Raw genomic sequence first — 22701 nt, 5'->3', positions numbered from 1 at the left:
TAAACACACTGAAACTCATACATATCCACACAAACACAGTACTGTAAGAGAAGCATACTACAGTAACATATCCATTCTTGGAGGGAGAAAGTGAGACTCTGTAAACCACTAATTGGCTGGCCTATGTATTCCAACACAGAGGTTATCAGGGCAGACTGGATGGAAATAGCAGAGAAATTACCATCACCTGTGAATGTGCTTAAACACTCCAAAACATTTATAGCAGGTCAAGTCAGTTTACAGGGTAGGCCATTGTGTTGAGAAGGACTAGATCTATTACTTCGATATAACCTCCAATACATGTTTACATATTGTTACATACACCATAATCACGGTGTTATGACCCATTCTCTGCTGGGTTGTGTATATCCATGTCTGTGTTTGAGCTGTAGGTCCATACCCCTTTGGGATGCACACTTAGCAAGGTAAACAGCGATTCAGTCATCTGAATTAGGTAATCCAGGAGTGGCCTCTCTACCCCTCCTCTCCTTCTTTAACCCCCCCCCAACACCTCCTCCCCTAGCCCGAAGCAGGGCTCTGGATGTGAGAACTGCCACGGCCAGTCTTTATGTTAATCTGAACCTCCACTGGCAAAACAGCAGGCTGAATAGGAACCACATGTCCATAGTGGAGTGGATGGACACAGGCTCCCCTTTATACTGTAGAGCCACGCTCTGAGGGACTGTGAAAAACGATGGTAGGCTGAGGTAGGCCCTGGTTAAACTCCTGAGTAGGATCCTTGTTAGATCTCGACCTTAGATTTTATAGGATCTTGTTAAGGATACTGAAGAAATTGTGTGCTTGCGTGCATTCCCGCTTGCGTGTGTGTTACTTCTCAGCAAGTAGGTATTTTTCTCCTCTCCCCCTCTCCCCATGGCATCTAATGAGCCTTACCGAAGACAGAGGAAAGTGGCAGTGACTTCATTTGACAAGTGCTTTACTTTCTCATTTAATCATTAGAATACAGGAGTACTCAGAGCATCAACATCCATAAATACATCCATAAATACTGCCCTCACGAGACGGCCAGAGACTTAATGTTTTCATTCAACAGCTTTAACTAAGTCGACTCTCTCTCATAGACAATACGTTTACATTTAATACAAGTGGTTTTGTGTGTGTGGATAGTTTATGTGTTTGTATTTACTTGTGTGTGTGTGTGTGTGTGTGTGTGTGTGTGTGTGTGTGTGTGTGTGTGTGTGTGTGTGTGTGTGTGTGTGTGTGTGTGTGTGTGTGTGTGTGTGTGTGTGTGTGTGTGTGTGTGTGTGTGTGTGTGTGTGTGTGTGTGTGTGTGTGTGTTTGTGCGTGCGTGTGTGTGCCTGCGAGTGTGTGTGCCTGCGAGTGTGCGTCTCACTGTGAGTAGTTTATGTACAGGCTTTTAGGAGTGATTGTGCCGGACGTTTCGATTTGAGAGCAGCTTGTCTGTTCCCCACATCATTGTCTACACACCTTACATTCCCACATGTGTTATACTAATTAAATCTATAGATTAGTTTAATTGTATGGTCTAGTGCTTGGGCTGGGGGGTACCCATATTGCACACGCTGCAAAGTCAGACTCACTCTCTGTAATTGAAAGGTTTCCATGGAAGGTTTCCAGGCTCTAATGTGTTTGGTATTTGCAACTCAGAGCTGTCTGCCTCTATTTCCCTCTCACTTCCTGTACATTAGCCTTCCTCTCTGATTCATCATGGCCATCAGTCTTTTAATCTATTACTCTGAACGCAGAACTATTGAGCATTAGAGCCGAATGTTTTCCAAACGCTGATTAGAATCGCTATGTTCCTGAAAACAGAGAGATTGCTGGGTAGGGTGTTTCATTGTGTGTCTAATTGGAAAAGTACAATAAAGTGATTATCACACATAATGGGAGTACACACTCGTCAGTTTTGTTTGATCTGATTTGCTTGATTTAATTTAATTTGCGCAGCACAAAAGGTAACTAGTATGCCTGAGTGCACACACGCACTTACATGCAGTACATGGACAGCAGTGTTGTGTTCAAGACCAAGACTGGAGCTAATCGAGTCCGAGTCAAGACCAAGACCGGAGGGGGGGTGAGACTGAGTCAAGACCAAGACCGGAGGGGGGGTGAGACTGAGTCAAGACCAAGACCGGAGGGGGGGTGAGACTGAGTCAAGACCAAGACCGGAGGGGTGAGACTGAGTCAAGACCAAGACCGGAGGGGTGGTGAGACTGAGTCAAGACTAAGATCGGAGGGGGGGTGAGACTGAGTCAAGACCAAGACCGCAGGGATGGGTGCGACTGAGTCAAGACCAAGACCGGAGGGGGGGTGAGACTGAGTCAAGACCAAGACCGCAGGGATGGGTGAGACTGAGTCAAGACCAAGACCGGGGGGGTGGTGAGACTGAGTCAAGACCAAGACCGCAGGGATGGGTGAGACTGAGTCAAGACCAAGACCGGAGGGGGGGTGAGACTGAGTCAAGACCAAGACCGCAGGAATGGGTGAGACTGAGTCAAGACCAAGACCGGGGGGGTGGTGAGACTGAGTCAAGACCAAGACCGGAGGGGTGAGACTGAGTCAAGACCAAGACCGGGGGGGGTGAGACTGAGTCAGAAAAATACAAGTCCAATTCAAGACCATGATTGTAAATTTGTCAAATCACCACCATAATAAGAGTTCAAAATGTCCAGTATTTCTGTGTTCATATGTCAGAACAATATATGGATTCAGAATTGTGGGATAAAGCATGCTGAGGGAAAATAGAGCCACTCTACAAATTATTACTCACCCAAACACAGTGGGGAACAATGGGCCTTCTACACCTTCAGAGATGGCTAAGGATTTATAAAATAATGATTATAATAATATCATAGTAATGATAATGATTCCGGAAGAGATGGCTGCCATTTTAAGGGCTCCTAACCAATTGTGCTTTTGTGTGTTTTTTTTCCACTTTATTTGTAACTTACGTTGTACGTAATGTTTCTGCTATGTTTTGAGTAAGTATTGGCTCTGACAGGGGTAGGATTAGGGCCACGAGCTGGAGAGCTTGGGGTAGAAGCCTCACCTTCAGTTGGCTCATGTCTCAATTCTGCGCCCCTTACCCTTAGGCCTGGACTGTGATCCAGCTCATCTAGGTGAGTGTATGGCGTGTTCTGGTTTGTCTGCTCTGCTACGCGCAGATCCACCCGATTGCAACGATAGAGGGAGCCACCAACATCCACCAGGTAAGAACGTGGTGCAACTCTCTGTAGGCACGTGCCCAGCCTCCAAAGTCCTGTGTGGTCTCCCGGCAGCGGTTTCATCCTTATAGTTTCACCCACCTCCAGCTCTGGTAGGTCTCGAGCAGTCCGGTCGTAGAAGCACTTAGCGAGCTGCTTTCTGTGACGCAGTTTGTCCGTGACGCCAACCATGACGCAGGGCTCAAGTAGCTTGTTAGCTACGGGAATGGTAGTCTTCAGACATCTGGACAGAAGGCGTTGTGCTGGGCTGCTGTCCATGTTTTCGGTGGGTGTGTTCCTCCACTGTAAGATCGCTTTCCATGGGTCGTTGCTGTCGCGCAAGGCCCTGCTTAACAGGTTTTTTGCAATCTTGACAGCTGAGTCTGCCTTGCCATTTGCTTTTGGGTGTCCTGGAAGGAGGTCACGTGGTCAAACTCCCATTCTGAGGCGAAACGCTTGAACTGTGCAATGAATTGTGGGCCATTGTCTATGATTACCTTGTCAGACTGACCTTGCCTTGCAAACTGCGCCTTGCAGCGTTTTATGACCGTCTCTGCAGACAAGTCAGGGAGCAGTTCAATTTCCCAAAAGTCAGAGTAATGATCAACGATGAGAAGATAGTCCTTTTGTCTGTGGCTGAATAAGTCCATGCTGATGATTTGCCAGGCCCTTGTGGGCAGTTCGTGTGACATCATGGTTTCCTTTTGCTGTTCATGAGCGTACTCGTTGCATGTGGTACAGCTGCTGACAAAGTCTTTAATTTCTGCTTGCATGTTTGACCAGTATAATGTTTCATGAGCCTGGTGGTAGCATGCGTCACCTCAAACGTGACTGGAGTGTATGCGGATAAGCCAATTCCTCCTTTGGTCATCTTTCCTTCCAGTTCTCTGCTGCCAATGACTGGAACGAACTGCAAAAATCTCTGAAGCTGGAAACACTTATCTCCCTCACTAGTTTAAGCATCAGCTGTCAGAGCAGCTCACATATTACTGCACCTGTACATAACCCATCTATAATTTAGCCCAAACAACTTCCTCTTCCCCTACTGTATTTATTTATTTATTTATTTAGCTCCTTTGCACCCTATTATTTATATTTCTACTTTGCACATTCTTCCACTGCAAATCTACCATTCCAGTGTTTTACTTGCTATATTGTATTTACCTCGCTACCATGGCCTTTTTTTGCCTTTACCTCCCTTATCTCACCTCATTTGCTCACATTGTATATAGACTTATTTTTCTACTGTATTATTGACTGTATGTTTTGTTTATTCCATGTGTAACTGTGTTGTTGTATGTGTCACACTGCTTTGCTTTATCTTGGCCAGGTCGCAGTTGTAAATGAGAACTTGTTCTCAACTAGCCTACCTGGTTAAATAAAGGTGAAATATTTTTTTTTTTCAAAATCGCTTTTGAGACACACTTTTGCAAAGTGATTATTAGTTCCACAAGCTCTGCATGGTTTTCCGTGGGCAGGGCAGTGCTCTTTGCCACGTGTGTGTGTATTCCCACAGTATTTACATGCTATGGGGCTCTCTGTGTTCACCGTTCGTGGTAAATTACTCTGCCTCGATTGGTTTTGTCTGAATGTCTGCCTGGCAACAGCGTGAACAGTATCAACGTCGGAGCGTGGGGTTTCGATTTCCATTGCTCTCATTCTCATGTCAGTGACTTCAGCAGTGCGGCACATTTCAATGGCAGTTACTAATGTTAAGCCTCTCTCTCTTAGTAGACGCCGGCGCGTATCCTCATTTGCAATTCCCAGTACTATTTTGTCACGAATCAATTCATCTTTCAATCCCCCGTATTCACAAGTAGCGGATTTCTCTCTGAAACGGGTTACAAAGTTGTGTACGGACTCACCCTCTTTCTGTTTGCAGCTTCCGAAAACGAACCGCTTGTAAATGACGTTTCTGGCGGGTTTGAAGTAATTCTCCAATGCATCCAATATAGCCTTAGCATCACACTGTTGTCGTGCTGTGAGGGTGAGATTGTGCCGGTAGATATACCTGCATTCGCTGCCCATTAAACTCCTCAGAGTTACCGCTTGTACCTCGTTGTGTTTCTCATGTAGACCGGTCGCCAGCGCATAGTCCTCGAATTCATCCCCGAAGTTGTCCCAATTAGTATTCCAGTCCCCTGTGAGAACCATGGGATTTGGTGGCGGAAGGTTCGCTACCATAGCGATGGAATAGGAGATTTCTTTGCCTTCAGTCATGGAGGTAGGTAGTGATGCTAGCTAGCCAGCTAACGAGTTGATCAGTGTTGTGACTAGGAGTAGGAAACGGCGTGTGTTCGCATATGGAACGTAACTGCGCCTATACTGTACTTAGCTACAAAAATAACAAACGTGTGGTTTTCGAGCCACTTCTGATACCATGTTTCAGTATGATGTGTTGGATAAAGGAATAAAGCCAGACACCAATGTCAAGTTCAATAGCCTTGTTCATGCAATGTACAAATCCCTACACGCGGAGTCCGGGGAACAGTCCGGCTAGTCGATTACCTATCAACCAGACTCCGTAACAACCACCTTACACACAGAGAAGCGTACAATGCTCTCCCTCGCCCCCCATTTGGCAAATCTGACCATAACTCTATCCTCCTGATTCATGCTTACATGCAAAAACTATAGCAGGAAGTACCAGTAAATCGTCCATAAGGAAGTGGTCAGATGATGCAGATGCAGAGCTACAAGACGGTTTTGCTATCACAGACTGGAATATGTTCCGGGATTCTTCCAATCGCATTGAGGAGTACACCACATCAGTCACTGGCTTCATCACTAAGTGCACTGACAATGTTGTCCCCACAGTGACCGTACGTACATACCCAACTAGAAGCCATGGATTACAGGCAACATCCTCACTGAGCTAAAGGGTAGAGCTGCCACTTTCAATGAGAAATCCCGCTATGCCCTCCTGACGAACCATCAAACAGGCAAAGCGCCAATATAGGGCTAAGATTGAATCGTACTACACCGGCTCCGACGCTCGTCTTATATGGCGGGGCTTGCAAACTATTACAGACTACAAAGGGAAGCACAGCGTGAGCTGCCAAGTGACACGAGCCTACCAGACGAGCTAAATCACTTCTATGCTCGCTTCCATGAAGTGCTTTGAAAGGCAGGGAATGGCTCACATTAACACCATTATCCCAGAAACCCTAGACCCACTCATATTTGCATACCGCCTAAACAGATCCACAGATGGTGCAATCTCTAGTGCACTCCACACTGCCCTATCCTACCTGGACAAAAGGAACACCTACGTGAGAATGCTATTCATTGACTACAGCTCAGCTTTCAACACCATAGTACACTCAAAGCTCATCACTAAGCTAAGGATCCTGGAAATAAACACCTCCCTCTGCAACTGGATCCTGGGCTTCCTGACGGGCCACCCCCAGGTGGTGAGGGCAGGTAGCAAAACATCCGCCTTGCTGATCCTCAACACTGGAGCCCCTCAGGGGTGCGTGTTCAGTCCCCTCCTGTGCTCCCTGTTCACCCATGACTGCATGGCCAGACACAACTGTGGTAGGCCTGATAACCGACAATGATGAGACAGCCTATAGGGAGGCGCCAGAATAACAACCTATTCCTCAACATAATCAAGACAAAGGAGATGGTTGTGGGCTACAGGAAAAGGAGGACCGAGCACGCCCCCATTTTCATCGACGTAGTGGAGCAGGTTGAGAGCTTCAAGTTCCTTGGTGTCCACTTCACCAACATACTGTTATGGTCCAAACACACCAAGATAGTTGTGAAGAAGACACGACAATGCCTATTCCCCCTCAGGAAACAAAAAAAAATTGGCATGGGTCCTCAGATCTTCAAAAGGTTCTACAGCTGCAACATCGAGAGCATCCTGACTGGTTGCATCACTGCCTGGTATGGCAACTGCTCGGCCTCCGACCGCAAGACACTACAGAGTGTAATGCATACGGCCCAGTACATCACTGGGGCTGCCTGTCATCCAGGACCTCTACACCAGCCGGTGTCAGAGGAAGGCCCTAAAAATTGTCAAAGACCCCAGCCACCCCAGTCATAGACTGTTCTCTCTACTACAGCATGGCAAGCAGTACCGGAGTGCCAAGTCTAGGACCAAAAGGCTTTTACCCCCAAGCCATAAGACTCCTGAACAGGTAATGAAATGGCTACCCGGACTATTTGCATTGTCCCGCTCCCCCATCCCCTTTTTTATGGTGCTGCTGCTCTCTGTTGATCAAAAATGCACAGTCACTTTAATAATACATTCATGTACATACTACCTCAATTAGCCCGACTAACCGGTGCTCCCGCAATTGGCTACCCGGACTATCTCCATTGTGTCCCACCACCCACGACCCGCCAACCCCTCTTTTACGCTACTGCTACTCTCTGTTACTTCATAAACTCAGCAACAAAATAAACGTCCTCTCACTGTCAACTGCGTTTATTTTCAGCAAACTTAACGTGTAAAATTTGTATGAACATAACAAGATTCAACAACTCTGACATAAACTGAAAGAGTTCCACAGACATGTGACTAACAGAAATGGAATAATGTGTCCCTGAACAAAGGGGGAATCAAAATCAAAAGTAACAGTCAATATCTGGTGTGGCCACCAGCTGCATTAAGTACTGCAGGGAATCTCCTCCTCATGGACTTACCCAGATTTGCCAGTTCTTGCTATGAGATGTTACCCCACTCTTCCACCAAGGCACCTGCAAGTTCCCAGACATTTCTGGAGGGAGTGGCCCTAGCCCTCGCCCTCCGATCCAACAGGTCCCAGACGTGCTCAATGGGATTGAGATCCGGGCTCTTCGCTGGCCATTGCAGAACACTGACATTCCTGTCTTGCAGGAAATCATGCACAGAACGAGCAGTATGGCTGGTTGCATTGTCGTGCTGGAGGGTCATGTCTGCAGGAAGGATGAGCCCGCAGGAAGGGTACCACATGAGGGAGGAGGCTGTCTTCCCTGTAACGCACAGCGTTGAGATTGCCTGCAATAACAACAAGCTCAGTCCGATGATGCTGTGACACACCGCCCCAGACCATGACAGACCCTCCACCTCCAAATCGATCCCGCTCCAGAGTACAGGCCTCGGTGTAACGCTCATTCCTTCGACGATAAACACGAATCCAACCATCACCCTGGTGAGTCAAAACCGTGACTCGTCAGAGAAGAGCACTTTTTGTCAGTCCTGTCTGGTCCAGCGATGGTGGGTTTGTTCCCATAGGCGACGTTGTTGCCGGTGATGTCTGGTGAGGACCTGCCTTACATTAGGCCTACAAGCCCTCGGTCCAGCCTCTCTCAGCCTATTGCGGACAGTCTGAGCACTGATGGAGGGATTATGCGTTCCTGGTGTAACTTGGGCAGTTGTTGTTGCCATCCTATACCGGTCCAGCAGGTGTGATGTTTGGATGTACCGATCCTGTGCAGGTATTTTTACACGTGGTCTGCCACTGCAAGGACAATCAGCTGTCCGTTCTGTCTCCCTGTAGCGCTGTCTTAAGCATCTCACAGTACAGACATTGCAATTCATTGCCCTGGCCACATCTGCAGTCCTCATGTCTCCTTGGAGCAGATGTGCAGGGATCCTGGGCATCTTTCTTTTGGTGTTTTTCAGAGTCAGTAGAAAGGCCTCTTTAGTGTCCTAAGTTTTCATAACTGTGACCTTAATTGCCTACCGTCTGTAAGCTGTTAGTGTCTTAATGACCGTTCCACAGGTGCATGTTCATTCATTGTTTATGGTTCATTGAACAAACATGGGAAATAGTGTTTATACCCTTTACAATGAAGATCTGTGAAGTTATATGGCTTTTTATGAATTATCTTTGAAAGACAGGGTCCTAAAAAAGGGCTGTTTCTTTTTTTGCGGAGTTTATATGCATAGTCACCTTAACCATACCTACATGTACTTACTACCTCAATTAGCCCGATTAACCGGTGCCTGTATATAACCTCGCTACTGTTATAGCCTTGCTACTGTATATAGCCTCGCTACTGTTATTTTTCACTGTCTTTTTACTGTTGTTTTTATTTCTTCTATTCTATTTATATCTGTTGTTCACCTAAAACCTATTTTTTATTTAAAAATTGCACTGTTGGTTAGTAAGCATTTCACTTTAAGGTCTACACCTGTTGTATTCGGCGCATGTGACAAGTAAACTTTGATTTGATTTAAAAATAACACTGTTGCATTTAAAGTGGAACTCACAGCATTTTAGCAACACGACATTTTATTAAAATCTGTTCATATACACCCCCAGGAAGAGTATGACACTTTTAAAAATAAAAAATACAATTGACCATTTACATATGTTCATTTTCACGGTTTCATAAATTCTTAGAATGTTTAGGAATTATGTATACTAAGGCATTTGTGAAAATTGGGAAGTGCATTTGGACAATTAATAGACACTGCAGTAAATTAAACAGAATGAAAACATCTGTCTTGTCCAGGACTGGAGTCTACACAGACCGGTGTGCTGTAGCCAATCAGAGCTACAGTAGGCCTTCATACAAACAAGCCATTTGCCCTATGGGACAGCCATCATTCACTTTGAACTGGACTGTGTGTTTACAGGCAGTTGCAAAGGGCGACTTTAGATCATAAGAAAGCATTCGCCAAAAGCCACAAAATACACTTGAATGTATTTCTGCAAATATGTAAATACCACAGGGGTCCTTATAAATTTGGGAACTTTACAGTCCTGTTGATCAAACAACCATGAAAAGGTGAGCTCTCTCTCCCTCAGTTATGCACATCAATAACAACAAGATCAACAACTACTGCTAGCCAGAGCAAGATGAGCTAAAATCTTACGATGGAACATTGGATAAACCCTCTCAAACTTTTTCAGCTAGTTGGCTATCAAAATTGCACTGATAAATGATGGGGAATTGTAGCCTCCTCGCCCTTCTGCAGCTTGCCTGCCAATGGATGCTTGTCCCAACCAAGCACCGAAGCTGACTGGCTAAAGTTGACTAGCTTGCTAGCTAGCTATTTCCAGACACAAATGAGAGAACACCTCACTCTGACCATTTTACTTGCCGTAGCAGAGCTGGTTAGGCTTTTCACATGTTATCTAGAGCGTTCTTGACCAGCTACAACTTCGTTTGCATACGTTTACTGACACCAGTCATATTCAGCATGTGTTGCGGATTCGTAAATTCATCAGTTGTTCTGTGTTCTGGCACACTCAGACAAGAGTGCTCTGAAATCAGAGTGGATAGCCAGAGTGAATTTGCGAACACAAGAGATATGCTAACTGGATAACAGTCGTTCAAGATCTTGCTAGCTAACAAAATGACACCTGCATCTCTAGCTGTGTTTATCTAATGTTAGGCTCTGTGTTTTTAGCTTGCTACATAAATAGATGTGCTAGCTTATTAGCCACGTTATGACTGACTTGTGATCATTGTCCTTACTAGTTTGATTGTATTGACATTCCCAGCCTTAGTTACATTTGTCAGTTTTTGTACAGAATATTGAGTCATTGAAACTGAAACAGTACATTCCGAATGAAGGCACCAAACAATGTACCAGGTCAGCTGTGATTTACAACCTGAGAGCAATTTGTTTTGGACTACCAAGAAATGTATTGGTGAATTATATTAATCATGCATTGAACTGTATTAATCTATTCTGCCAACAATGCCTTAGTGTACGTCATGGAATGTTGAGTCACATAGAACCTGTTTTTAAAACCTCTTCTAAAGTTGTTTTTGTAGCATGAAGTGGGAACTTGATATTTTTGACTGATATTATGATTGTCTGTTTGTTTCATATCTGCAAAGTATAGTAGCAGTTCCACTTTAAAATTTATGTCACTGGTTACTTTGTGTGCTAAACGTGAAAAAAAAAATTGCAATGGGAAATAACAGTTGTACATTTCGATTAGGAAATACTCAATGGTTGTGTTTTTGTATTCTTATGATTGGGACCTACTGGCTTATTATGTCTGAGTTTATGGACTACTTATCCTCTAACATCATGCTGTGTATGACTGCTGTCTTTCCATCAGGCCTATGCAGTGGAGCCTTGAGAAGTGGGTATACTCTAATTTTGTGCCTCTGGGCCCACCCACAAACAGTGCATGATGACAATTGCACATCACAAATAGCCTACTAACCAACACTTCGGACCAAACCTTTTCAGTACCTGGTTTGCATACCCATTGTTGCCTTAGTTAGCATTTACTGGTAGATATCATACGTTGAAACGTCTTCCCTACCCTACCGGCTACCTATGTCATTCTTCTGTGAGCTGCTCCATTCCAAAACCAGTTGAGCGCTGCACACACTTGCTGCCTGCAGAGGATATTCCACTGAAACTAGGCTGTGTGTGCTGCGTGCAAGTGAATATATTTCACATGCTTTGCAATTGTGTAGGCTACTTTGTGCATGATTTCTCTATTGTACTACATAATTGATAAATCGTATAGTCCACTACACTACTTAGTTACGCATCAGTAGGGATTAAGAAGTGATACACAAGGCCCTCTGAATAAATAAGTGGGTATACGGTTTATACCTGCGTATACCCTCCAAGACACCACTGGACCTTTGTGTTTTACAAAAAAGTGCACTCTCCTACATGAGAGCTCTGGTATTACGGTTGCTGTCCTTTCAGAATGATGAACCTGTCACACACTGAAGGCCCATTGGTTCTCCACTGTACAAACATGTCTAGGCTATTATGAAATTTATGTTTCAAGAAAGGAGTGTATATATTTGGCCTGGCGAAGCGGTTTTATGCACTGACTGAATGGAAGCTGATAATTATTAGTTTTTACTCCGCTTGTCTCTGGAAAAAATTACTAGTCCTCACCATCCAAGACCAAGTCAAGGCCGAGTACAAATTGATTTAACACCGAGACAAGGCCGAGACACTCAATATGTGGTCTCCAGACCAGACTCATACTACAACACTTACGGACAGACACACTTTGTAAGCTTGAGAAGGTCTAGATGGTGTCCATTATGACAATGAAATTCCTCTTAATTAACAACAGTGAGACAGTTAAGAAGGTGGAATAGACCACCTAAGAAGCTAAAACAGCACTATGTCCAGCTCTGTGCAGCACAGGGGACAACCCCACAGCAACCTGACAACTACAGTAGGTTTACTTAACCAGAACTATAAGCACAATGTAATTATACCATTTCCATGTGATAATACTATGTGTAGCAGTCATTCAGGCCACTATTTCCTCTGTCCTCTCACTGAAATGATTACCAGACTGAATGACAAACAGAAGAGAGTAACTGAATACTGTTTGTTTAGCTTAAGACAGAATTCATGGACTGAGCTGGACGGGTCTTCCTGAGAAATGAGTTGGGGCTAATTGTCAGAGAAAGTGAGAGTGAGACACAAAAGTACACACACGTACGAACATAAACACACATGCATGCGCGAACACGCACACACACACACGGACACTCACCTCCCTGTGAGAGAGTGAGAGTATTTCACAGAGAGGGCAGCACCACACAGCGACTACATGTGTAACCCATTTTATAGGCCTATGCCATGGGAAATACATACCTTATTCCTAGACTCCAATTTCCATAAGATTAATTCTGGGAGAAATAATAACAAAACGGCCCCACTTGTTAATTGGTTCATATTTCAACATTTTAACAACTCAGAATAAGGCATCCATTTTGTGATAAAGAGAGACAGGTGTGACTTTAGGCTGGGAAGCACTGAGCACACAACCTGGTTCTTAGTGAGTCTATACCTCTCTGAGTCCCACTGAAACACAGTGGGAACACGCTGAAACACGCTGAGTCTGGACCCCAAGAACTGGGCCCCTGTGAAGCCTACACACACACACACACACACACACACACACACGCACGCACGCACACACGCACGCACGCACGCACGCACACACACACACACACACATTAAGGCAGGCATACCCACACCCTCACACACCTGCGGAGGTCGGATCTCAGATCTCAGGTTCTGACAGGGTCTCAGCTTCGGGGTCTCTCTCTCATTTCCTCTGTCCTCCCTGGTCAGTGTGTGGCACACTGGGGTTTTCTCTGAGCCTGATAGCAGTCTGGGTTTTACTGTACGCCCCTGTCATTTCCACTCCTGAATACCAGCACTGGCACCCCAGCCTTTAATTTCCACCCCAGACCACCCAATTTTGTTGAGTATTCCTATGATACTGGGTTGCTCTGGCCATGGGGTATAGGGGTAGCCATGGCTGGTGATTAGTAAGCTGTATGTAGGGCCTCACTGTGTGTTCCTACAGGCATTATGGTCATTTCTATCCAAAGCCTCCGACAAAGAACAGCCAGAACTCCCATTAGAGATGCAAATCCAGTCTGTGTGAAGGAGGATGGTTTCAAGGATAGAATGAAGCTGCAGATCTTATAGGGACAGAACTCACTCCCTCCTCCTTCTCCCCCTTTCTGCTCCTCTCTTTTCCCATTATCTCTCTCTCTCTCTCTCTCTCTCTTCTTTCTCTAACAACCGCCTGCCCTCCTTATGGTTCATAGATTCATTAGTGTCTTTGTGCGGCGTTTCAGTGTGTGTATTCTCTGTGTGTCGTAGCGACGCATCTCTGTAGCCTGGTTAAACGGTGGCTATTGTCTCGCCGTTTAGAGATTTCCCTCCCTGCCATCTCCTCACAATACCCTCACACCAACAACTGTGTTACTGCTGCAGCAGGCACATGCGCACACACAAGGCTCACACACACGTCAGCGGCTCACAATAGTCTCATACCAACAACTGTGTTACTGCTGCAGCAGGCACATGCGCACACACAAGGCTCACACACACGTCAGCGGCTCACAATAGTCTCATACCAACAACTGTGTTACTGTTGGACTGTATACCACAGCATTGCAGCACTAGATTGAGACGAAGCTACAGGAATTAGGAGCTACACACTCACTCACACACTCACACACGCGCACACACACACACAACTGAATTGTAGGATTTGCATCTCATTTTGCTACTGTGTGTGAGTGAGTGTGGGTGTTTCAGCCTATGAATACCTCTGTGTCACACAAAAAGCTGTTGTGAGGAAGAGAGCAAGGAATAGACCCAGATTTAGATGCACGGTGACAGCTTAATATACTGGATGCCTCCGCTCTCTCTCTCTCTGCCCTGTTCACTGAATCAATGGGAGGAGGATCCTTTAGTTGTTCTGTAACACACAACATGCACACGCATTGCACACACACACACACAAACTCCAGTGGATGACCTACAAAATGTTGGTCAAGACAGGCTTTATGTGGCCGCTGAAAGGAGGAGAGGCCTGATTAGGGGGTGAGAGAGAGTTCAATGGTTCTGTATGCTAGTAGACTGGGGTTCAATTCACCTCTAGTCAGTTCAATGGAGCTCTAAGGCAGGGGACCGGGGTGGGTTCAATGGAGCTGTAGTCATTCCAATGGCTGTGTGAGCTGGTAGACTACAGTTCAATGGCTCTGTGTGTTGGAGTCTGTTTTGGGAGAAGGGTACCGGCAGGTCTCTGTTCAGAGGCCTCTCAGGGGCCGTACACAGGCCACAGACCTGCAGGTCACAGGCTCATAGAAGCAGGCTCCAGCCAGGAGGAGATGAATAGCACACAGTCCTCCATGCTGTTAAACCAATCCCCTCACTCCACCTCACCACCTGACCTCCCATTCAACCAGCAGCACGTTCAAATAGATGAAAACCTGAGGGGGATTTATTCTATGCATCACTGGCTGATATTCTCCTGTTTATTCACATCAGAACTGAAGACCGAGTGAGGTAAACTAATGTAAAGCGGCTGCTTGAATCTGAACTGCCTTATTAATGAAAATCACTTTCACCACTTGAGAGGTGCCTTGGGATTTGCTTAGATTTCCAAGCAATCTAAACTGGACCAATAGCAAAGAGCACGTTCAGCATCTCTCAGAACATATAGCGGATTGATATGTTCCCACCCATTATAGACAGAAGGAAGGTCTATAAGTGAAGTCTATAAATGCTTGTGGGTGTAATGGTTGTTTGTAAAGGTTTAATGATATGACCCTTCCCCTTTCTGGGCCTCTTGTGAAACAGGCTTGGCATAGGGAACGCACATCGGAATGTGTATTCCGCATTTAACCCAACCCATGTGAATAAGAGAGGTGTGGGGGGCTGCCTTACAGGTTTTTACAATCACTTTGACACTAATTTCAGAACCTTATGGTCATGTTTCAAAACTCTAGACACAAAACTCAAAACGGTCATCACTTGTAACACAGGCTGTCCAATGTTCAAAACATTGCATTGTGCATTCATATCTTTAAAGAAACCTTGCACATGCAGAATCATTGGTTCAAATAACTCACTTATCATGAAATACCATAGGAACATTCATTTAGATCACCCACACACAAGATACCGATAGTTTCACTGTGTAGTTGTTCGTACAATCATTAAATCTTGTGCTTCAAAATATGTGACACGTGTCATTATGCTACTACACGTAAATACATCACTGTAAAAGGACTAGTAGAGAGAATACTTCAGACACAGTGGAATCATTGAACAAAATATGAAATTTATTGACGAAATACAATAAAATCACAACATAGGTTTCTTTGAATCAAAGCAAAAATGATTAATTACAAAAAAGAAAAAACAGTTAAAGGTCAACTGCAGTGTTCCTCACCTGGCTTACTGTAAAAAGCAAAACAAAAGATTGATTACTGTACTTCTATATTTCCATCAACCCTGTCTTGTGGATTTGGCCACAGGTTCTCATCCACATCACAATGGATGTTTTCATTAGCCAAACATCTTGGGAAGAATCTTCGGGCGAATCCAGGCCTGACACTGGTCTGCCGTGATGTCATTGCATGCGTCTTCCATAGCCTGGAGAAGGGTGTCTTGTTCGTGAGGGCGCCTATCATATACCTTCCACTTCTATGTGGAGAAAAATCCTCACTCGGGTTAAGGAAAGGAGAGTATGGGGGTAAGTATAGGGTGGTAAATTGTGAATGGCCCTGAAACCATGCTTGCACCATTTGAGCATGGTGGAACCTGACATTATCCCACACAATGACATAGGTCACGCCATCAGCTCTACAGACCTGATTTAGCTCATCAAGGAAGGTTATATTCGAACAACGAATCATGTGGCTGCCTGCAACTCAAAATATAGAGTATATATAGAGTAGAGAGCTTTAGATGTTGTTCGACCAAACATTAGAACGGGCAAGATGCGTAATCTAAGCAACTTTGACCGTGGTATGATTGTTGATGCCACACATGGTGATTCCAGCATCTCAGAAACAGCTGCCCTCCTGGGATTTTTACGCACTCCCGTCTCTAAAGTTTACAGAGAATGGTGCGATAAACAAAACACATTCAGTCAGCGGCAGTTCTGTGGGCAAAACACCTTGTTAATGAGAGAGGTCAGAGGAGAATGTCCAGACTCATTCAAGCTAACAGAAAGGCCACAAATGCTCAAATAACAGCTGTTTAAAACAATGTTGTGCAGAAGGGCATCTCTTAACGTACAACACCATGAATAATTCAAGCTGTTGTGGAGGCAAAAGGGGGTCCTACCCAGTACTAGATAGGTGTACCTAATAAAGTGGCTGGTGAGTGTACAGTAATGTCAAATCTGAAAACATGGTCTGAAAAAGTGGTACATGGGACCATAGAAACAGTGTCTGATAAAGAATGATGATGAAATATTACAGCCATAGATAATGTAGTCCAATTGGTTCATGTTCCACGGTAATTGGTGTCAATGGATCTCGTTATCCTGAAACTTTCATGATCTAAACATGTAATATTGTTTGTCAGTTTCCATAAAACTATATATTAAAGGTAATGCAACAGTTACTTATCATTTTGAGCAGTTGTATCAATTGATAGTTAGATCATTGTAATGAAATGAACAGACAGTCATCTCAGATGTAATGTGTGAATTGCATTTTGAAATGGTAATACTTTGATGTTAAGTTGTGTCATTTTGAACAGGTGATTTTAGTTCAATGAACAAATGATCTTAACTTTATGTGTATTGTATCCAAGCAATTGGAAAAAGTGTTAGTTTTGAAAAATTTGCATTTTGATCATTGGTTGTGAGTTTTGTGTCTAGAGTTTTGAAAAATTACATCAAGGTTCCTAAATTAGTGCCGAAGTGATTGTAAAAACCTGTAATCAACATCATCGGCGAGCAACTGTTGTTGGAGGTAACTGCCTTGCTCCACCTTGCTGGTGTGGGGATTCAAACTGGCCCAACGCTCTTAACCGCTAAGCTACCAGCCGTCTACCACCCAAGGGTCAACTTGGGAATCCCTGTGGAATGCTTTCGTGTGTGTGTATGTGTGTGTGTGTGTGTGTGTGTGTGTGTGTGTGTGTGTGTGTGTGTGTGTGTGTGTGTGTGTGTGTGTGTGTGTGTGTGTGTGTGTGTGTGTGTGTGTGTGTGTGTGTGTGTGTGTGTCTTGCTCTCCTTCCTTCCATCCCACCAGCCAATATTCAGGGTTGTTTTTTATTGTCCCACACAAATTGGTCGGGAACTCTCCAGGGGCCTATCAGAGCTCTATACAGCTCTCTGCTTTTCTTCTCTTTCATTACATTTAAAATAGGAGCCGTCTCTAGAGAGAGGTAGAGAAGGAAGGAGGGAGAGAGAGCTCTGGGATTGAGCTGTGCTGGGTTAACCATTGTGCTTAGTCAGACAGTCTCTCTCCCTCTACCTCTCGCTCCTTCTCTCCATGTGAACAGGGGATTTACATACAGTCTGGTGTTCAGGTCAGACCTGTTGTAAAGCCTCATTATTAGGATAATTCAGAGCTGCAGACGCGTGGTTCTGTTTTACTATTCTCTTCTTTTCAGACATTTCTTTCCCCTTTCTTTCTTTCTTTCATTCTTGTTGAGAACAACAGGTGATCATAGACTGCTGTTCTGTCTGGCCCCACTATTCTACTCCTGAACAGTAGGACAGTGTTTTTGTGTCTGCGTATTGGTGCATCTATGTACTTTTTTTGTGTTGAGTGTACCCCTGTTTAATCCAACAATTTTTTTTCTGATGGTGTTGAAGCATTGAGGCCAGATTACTTTAATCCACCCCTTCTGTGGAGTTCAGGATAAGTCCCTGCGTCTAAAAACAGAAGATTGACTGTAGTGAGAGGGAACTGAACACTGTTCCAAGGGTCAATGAGATGCCTCTCCTGGCTGCCCGCTCCCTCCTGCGGCCCTGCCGTATCCAGCAATTATGCTAATGCTAATTATGCTAGCGGGCGCTGGGTAGCCGTGTAGCCCAGGGCCAGTCCCATTCAGTCCCATTGAGATGCTTAACCCCAATCTAACGGGCCATTACTGCAACAATACTACCTCAGTGTGCAGGATAAACCCTCCACTCAACAGCAGAGACTAGGACCATACACACAATCTGCTAGTCATCAAGAATTCTGTCTCTGTCTCTTTCTCTATGTCTGTCTCCACCCTCTCTCTCTGTTTCCTCATGCCCCTAGAGATGTATGTGTGTTTGTCTAACTTCTACCCTATTCCCCCCTCTCTCTTTCCTCTCCCTCTCTGTACACCATGTCTCCATAGAGAGTGAGGTGTGCTGTCTGTTCCCTCAGGACCAGACACCAGAGCCAGAGGTTACTACAGTAACACTGATTCTACACCTACAAGAGCGACAACCGACATCAGAATGTTGTTGTTGAATATTAGGGCACATACAGTATACAAAACAAATTCATCTTCATACATGTTATTTCCCTCTCTGACTATGTGAACATCTCTTAATAAAGCTGTCTGGTTGTTTTCCAGTAATATTCCTGATGTCACATAATCCTAGACCAACAGTTGATAGGACTCTATACTGTAGGTCAGGGTGAAGTGTGTTCCCTGATGACGCTCTGAAACCTTTAATACATTCCTGACTGGAGATTCATTCCTTACCAGACTCTCACACGATAGAGTGACGACAGTCTTTATTTGCTACAACAACAAATAAGTCGTTAATTGCTTCTTCGTATGAAGGGAACTTTCTGGCCTTTCTCTATTGAGACACCATCTGTCTTGAAACCTCCAATTCTCAGACATGTCAGGAGCATCCTCGTACAAAACAATCATCTCCTATCTCATCCCTGACAGTGGAGGTTTGTTTCCCAGAGGGAATAGCAGAGTGTGTTGGACGCTGAACACACACACATAAAGGAGAAGAGTACTTGATGAAGAAGCAAAGTGTAAATCCTGTTTAGGACGGTTCAGAGTGGTTGAACCCACTAACCTGACGCTCCTGGCTGTCTGACTGGTTCTTTGTGAGTAAGACACTCTGATGTGTGTGTGTGTGTGTGTGTGTGTGTGTGTGTGTGTGTGTGTGTGTGTGTGTGTGTGTGTGTGTGTGTGTGTGTGTGTGTGTGTGTGTGTGTGTGTGTGTGTGTGTGTGTGTGTGTGTGTGTGTGTGTGTGTGTGTGTGTGTGTGTGTGTGTGTAAACAGGATTGTTCCAGTGTGTCGGCAGGCTGAACGTGGAGCAGTGATCTGGCTTCCTACAGTGGGAACTGGAGCCTCACAATAAAGTGCACACACATTCTCCCTCCCTTGCTCTCTCTCTCTCTCTCTCTCTCTCTCTCTCTCTCTCTCTCTCTCTCTCTCTCTCTCTCTCTCTCTCTCTCTCTCTCTCTCTCTCTCTCTCTCTCTCTCTCTCTCTCTCTCTCTCTCTCTCTCTCTCTCTCTCTCTCTCTCTCTCTCTCTCCTCTAACACACACACACCCCACGCTGAACAATCCTGTTTGCTTTGTGTTTGTCAGTGGGATCCCCAACCCTCTGAAGCACACAAACACCAGCCAAGCCGCCCTTCATCTTAACCCATACACATACACACACACACACACACACACACACACGCACACGCACACGCACACGCACACGCACACGCACGCGCACACATACACATACACACACACGCACACGCACACGCACACTCACATGCACACACACACACGCACACAAACACACATTCTCAACCGCCCTTTTTCTGTAATACACTTTAACACTCGCATGCACACCCACAAGCACACACTGCAAGTCACCCCCAACTGTCCTTAATCAACACCCCAAAGGCACTGAGCTGATGGTGTCAATACCAGTGGGACTGGGCCAGACTGCCTATTTTGATGGTTTTGAACGTGTGTGTGTGTGTGTTGTTCCACACTACAGAGCCAGCCCAACCAGGATTACAGGGTTTAGGGTTCTTTAAGCAGGCTTTACTGATGTACCTCTGCCGCCAATAATCAACCTGGAGGACAACTCAACAACCAACCTCTACCTGCCAATACTGGGGGAACTCTGTCCAGAAACAACAGTCCTGGGATCAGAATCTCTACTGATGTTGTGGCCTGTTCTGCAGCTGACCTTATGCTGCTTCCTTGTGATGTGATGTGATGTGATGTGATGTGTGTGCGTGTGTGTGTGTGTGTGTGTGCGTGCGTGCGATTGTTCCAGTGTGTCGGCAGGCTGAGCGTGGAGCAATGATCTGCCTTCTTACACGGGGAACTGGACTGGAGGTTCATGATGAAGACACCACAAACTCTCTCTCTCTCTCTCTCTCTCTCTCTCTCTCTCTCTCTCTCTCTCTCTCTCTCTCTCTCTCTCTCTCTCTCTCTCTCTCTCTCACATTAACACCCACCCACGCTGGAGCAATCCTGTTTGTCAGTGGAATCCCCAGCATCTTACCCCACACACACACACACACACACACACACACACACACACACACACACACACACACACACACACACACACACACACACACACACACACACACACACACACACACACACATAGACACACACACACACACACACACACACACACACACACACACACACACACACACACACACACACACACACACACACACACACACACACACACACACACACACACACACACACACACACACACACACACACACACACACACACACACACACTGTGAGACACCACCAACTGTCCTTAATCAACACCCCAAAGGCACTGGGCTGATGGTGTTAATTCCTACCAGCTCTCACAGTCTCAGGTCAGAATTAGACGTTCATCCATGTTTCTCAAACATAACATTTCAAAGTTGTTCCAAACGTCAAATTTTGAAGTGTTTTAGGTTAAGTTTACACATTAACTCCAAATTTGTAAGGTTAGTGTTAAGATCAGGTATTAACTCTGAATGGTTAAGGTAAAGGTTAAGGTTTGGGATAGGGCTTAAAACAAAAATACCAAAAACAACTTTTTATCACTTGACTTGAACTTGCAAACTTGGAATCAGAGGCAGAGGCAGATGCTTACGCCCATTCCCCTTCCCCTTCCCCTTCCCCGTCCCCGTCCCCTTCCCCTTCCCCGTCCCCGTCCCCTTCCCCATTCCATGTCCCCTTCCCCTTCCCCTTCCCCGTCCCCGTCCCCTTCCCCATTCCCCGTCCCCTTCCCCTTCCCCGTCCCCTTCCCCTTCCCCTTCCCCTTCCCCTTCCCCGTCCCCGTCCACAACACAAAACCCAAACCTACTTGAAAGTAACAGCACTCACTGTTTCTCACTGGCCACTTTCCACATCATCTCCCGTCATCCTCAGACATGGATGGACGTCGAATACTGACTTGTATCCTGGGTGGCCTGGCTGGGTAATACCAGTGGGACTGGGCCAGTCTGCCTATGTTGAAGATTTTGAGCGTGTGTGCGTGTGTTACTCCACACTGCAGAGCCAGCCCAACTCAACAACCAACCTCTACCTGCCAATACTGGGGGAACTCTGTCCAGAAACAACAGTCCTGGGATCAGAATCTCTACTGATGTTGTGACATGTTCTGCAGCTGACCTTATGCTGCTTCCTTGTTATGTCTGCAGTGAAACTTCATCCAGTCTTTTCACATGTATGTAAATGTGAAGGAAATGTGAAACTCTCTAACTCCCTTCTTCCCTTATTTTCTTTATAAATAATATGCTGATTTTAAAACCTAACCAACGGTCATAAATTCAAAAGGATCTCACGGTTTTACCAATTTGACTTCAGATTCTGATGTTTATACAAGTTTCTCAAAATGTAAAATGTAGCTGGTAAGGGTTAAAGTTTTAGACAGGGTTAAAACATGACGTTTAGACGTTCATTCTGAATGGTTCAGTTAAGGGTTAAAGTTTTAGACAGGGTTAAAACATGACGTTTAGACGTTCATTCTGAATGGTTCAGTTAAGGGTTAAAGTTTTAGACAGGGTTAAAACATGACGTTTAGACGTTCATTCTGAATGGTTCAGTTAAGGGTTAAAGTTTTAGACAGGGTTAAAACATGACGTTTAGACGTTCATTCTGAATGGTTCAGTTAAGGGTTAAAGTTTTAGACAGGGTTAAAACATGACGTTTAGACGTTCATTCTGAATGGTTCAGTTAAGGGTTAAAGTTTTAGACAGGGTTAAAACATGACGTTTAGACGTTCATTCTGAATGGTTCAGTTAAGGGTTAAAGTTTTAGACAGGGTTAAAACATGACGTTTAGACGTTCATTCTGAATGGTTCAGTTAAGGGTTAAAGTTTTAGAC

This window comes from Salvelinus alpinus, chromosome 20, assembly GCF_045679555.1.
Source record: "Salvelinus alpinus chromosome 20, SLU_Salpinus.1, whole genome shotgun sequence".
Classification (NCBI taxonomy): Eukaryota; Metazoa; Chordata; class Actinopteri; order Salmoniformes; family Salmonidae; genus Salvelinus; species Salvelinus alpinus.
This window is presented reverse-complemented; position numbering follows the sequence as displayed.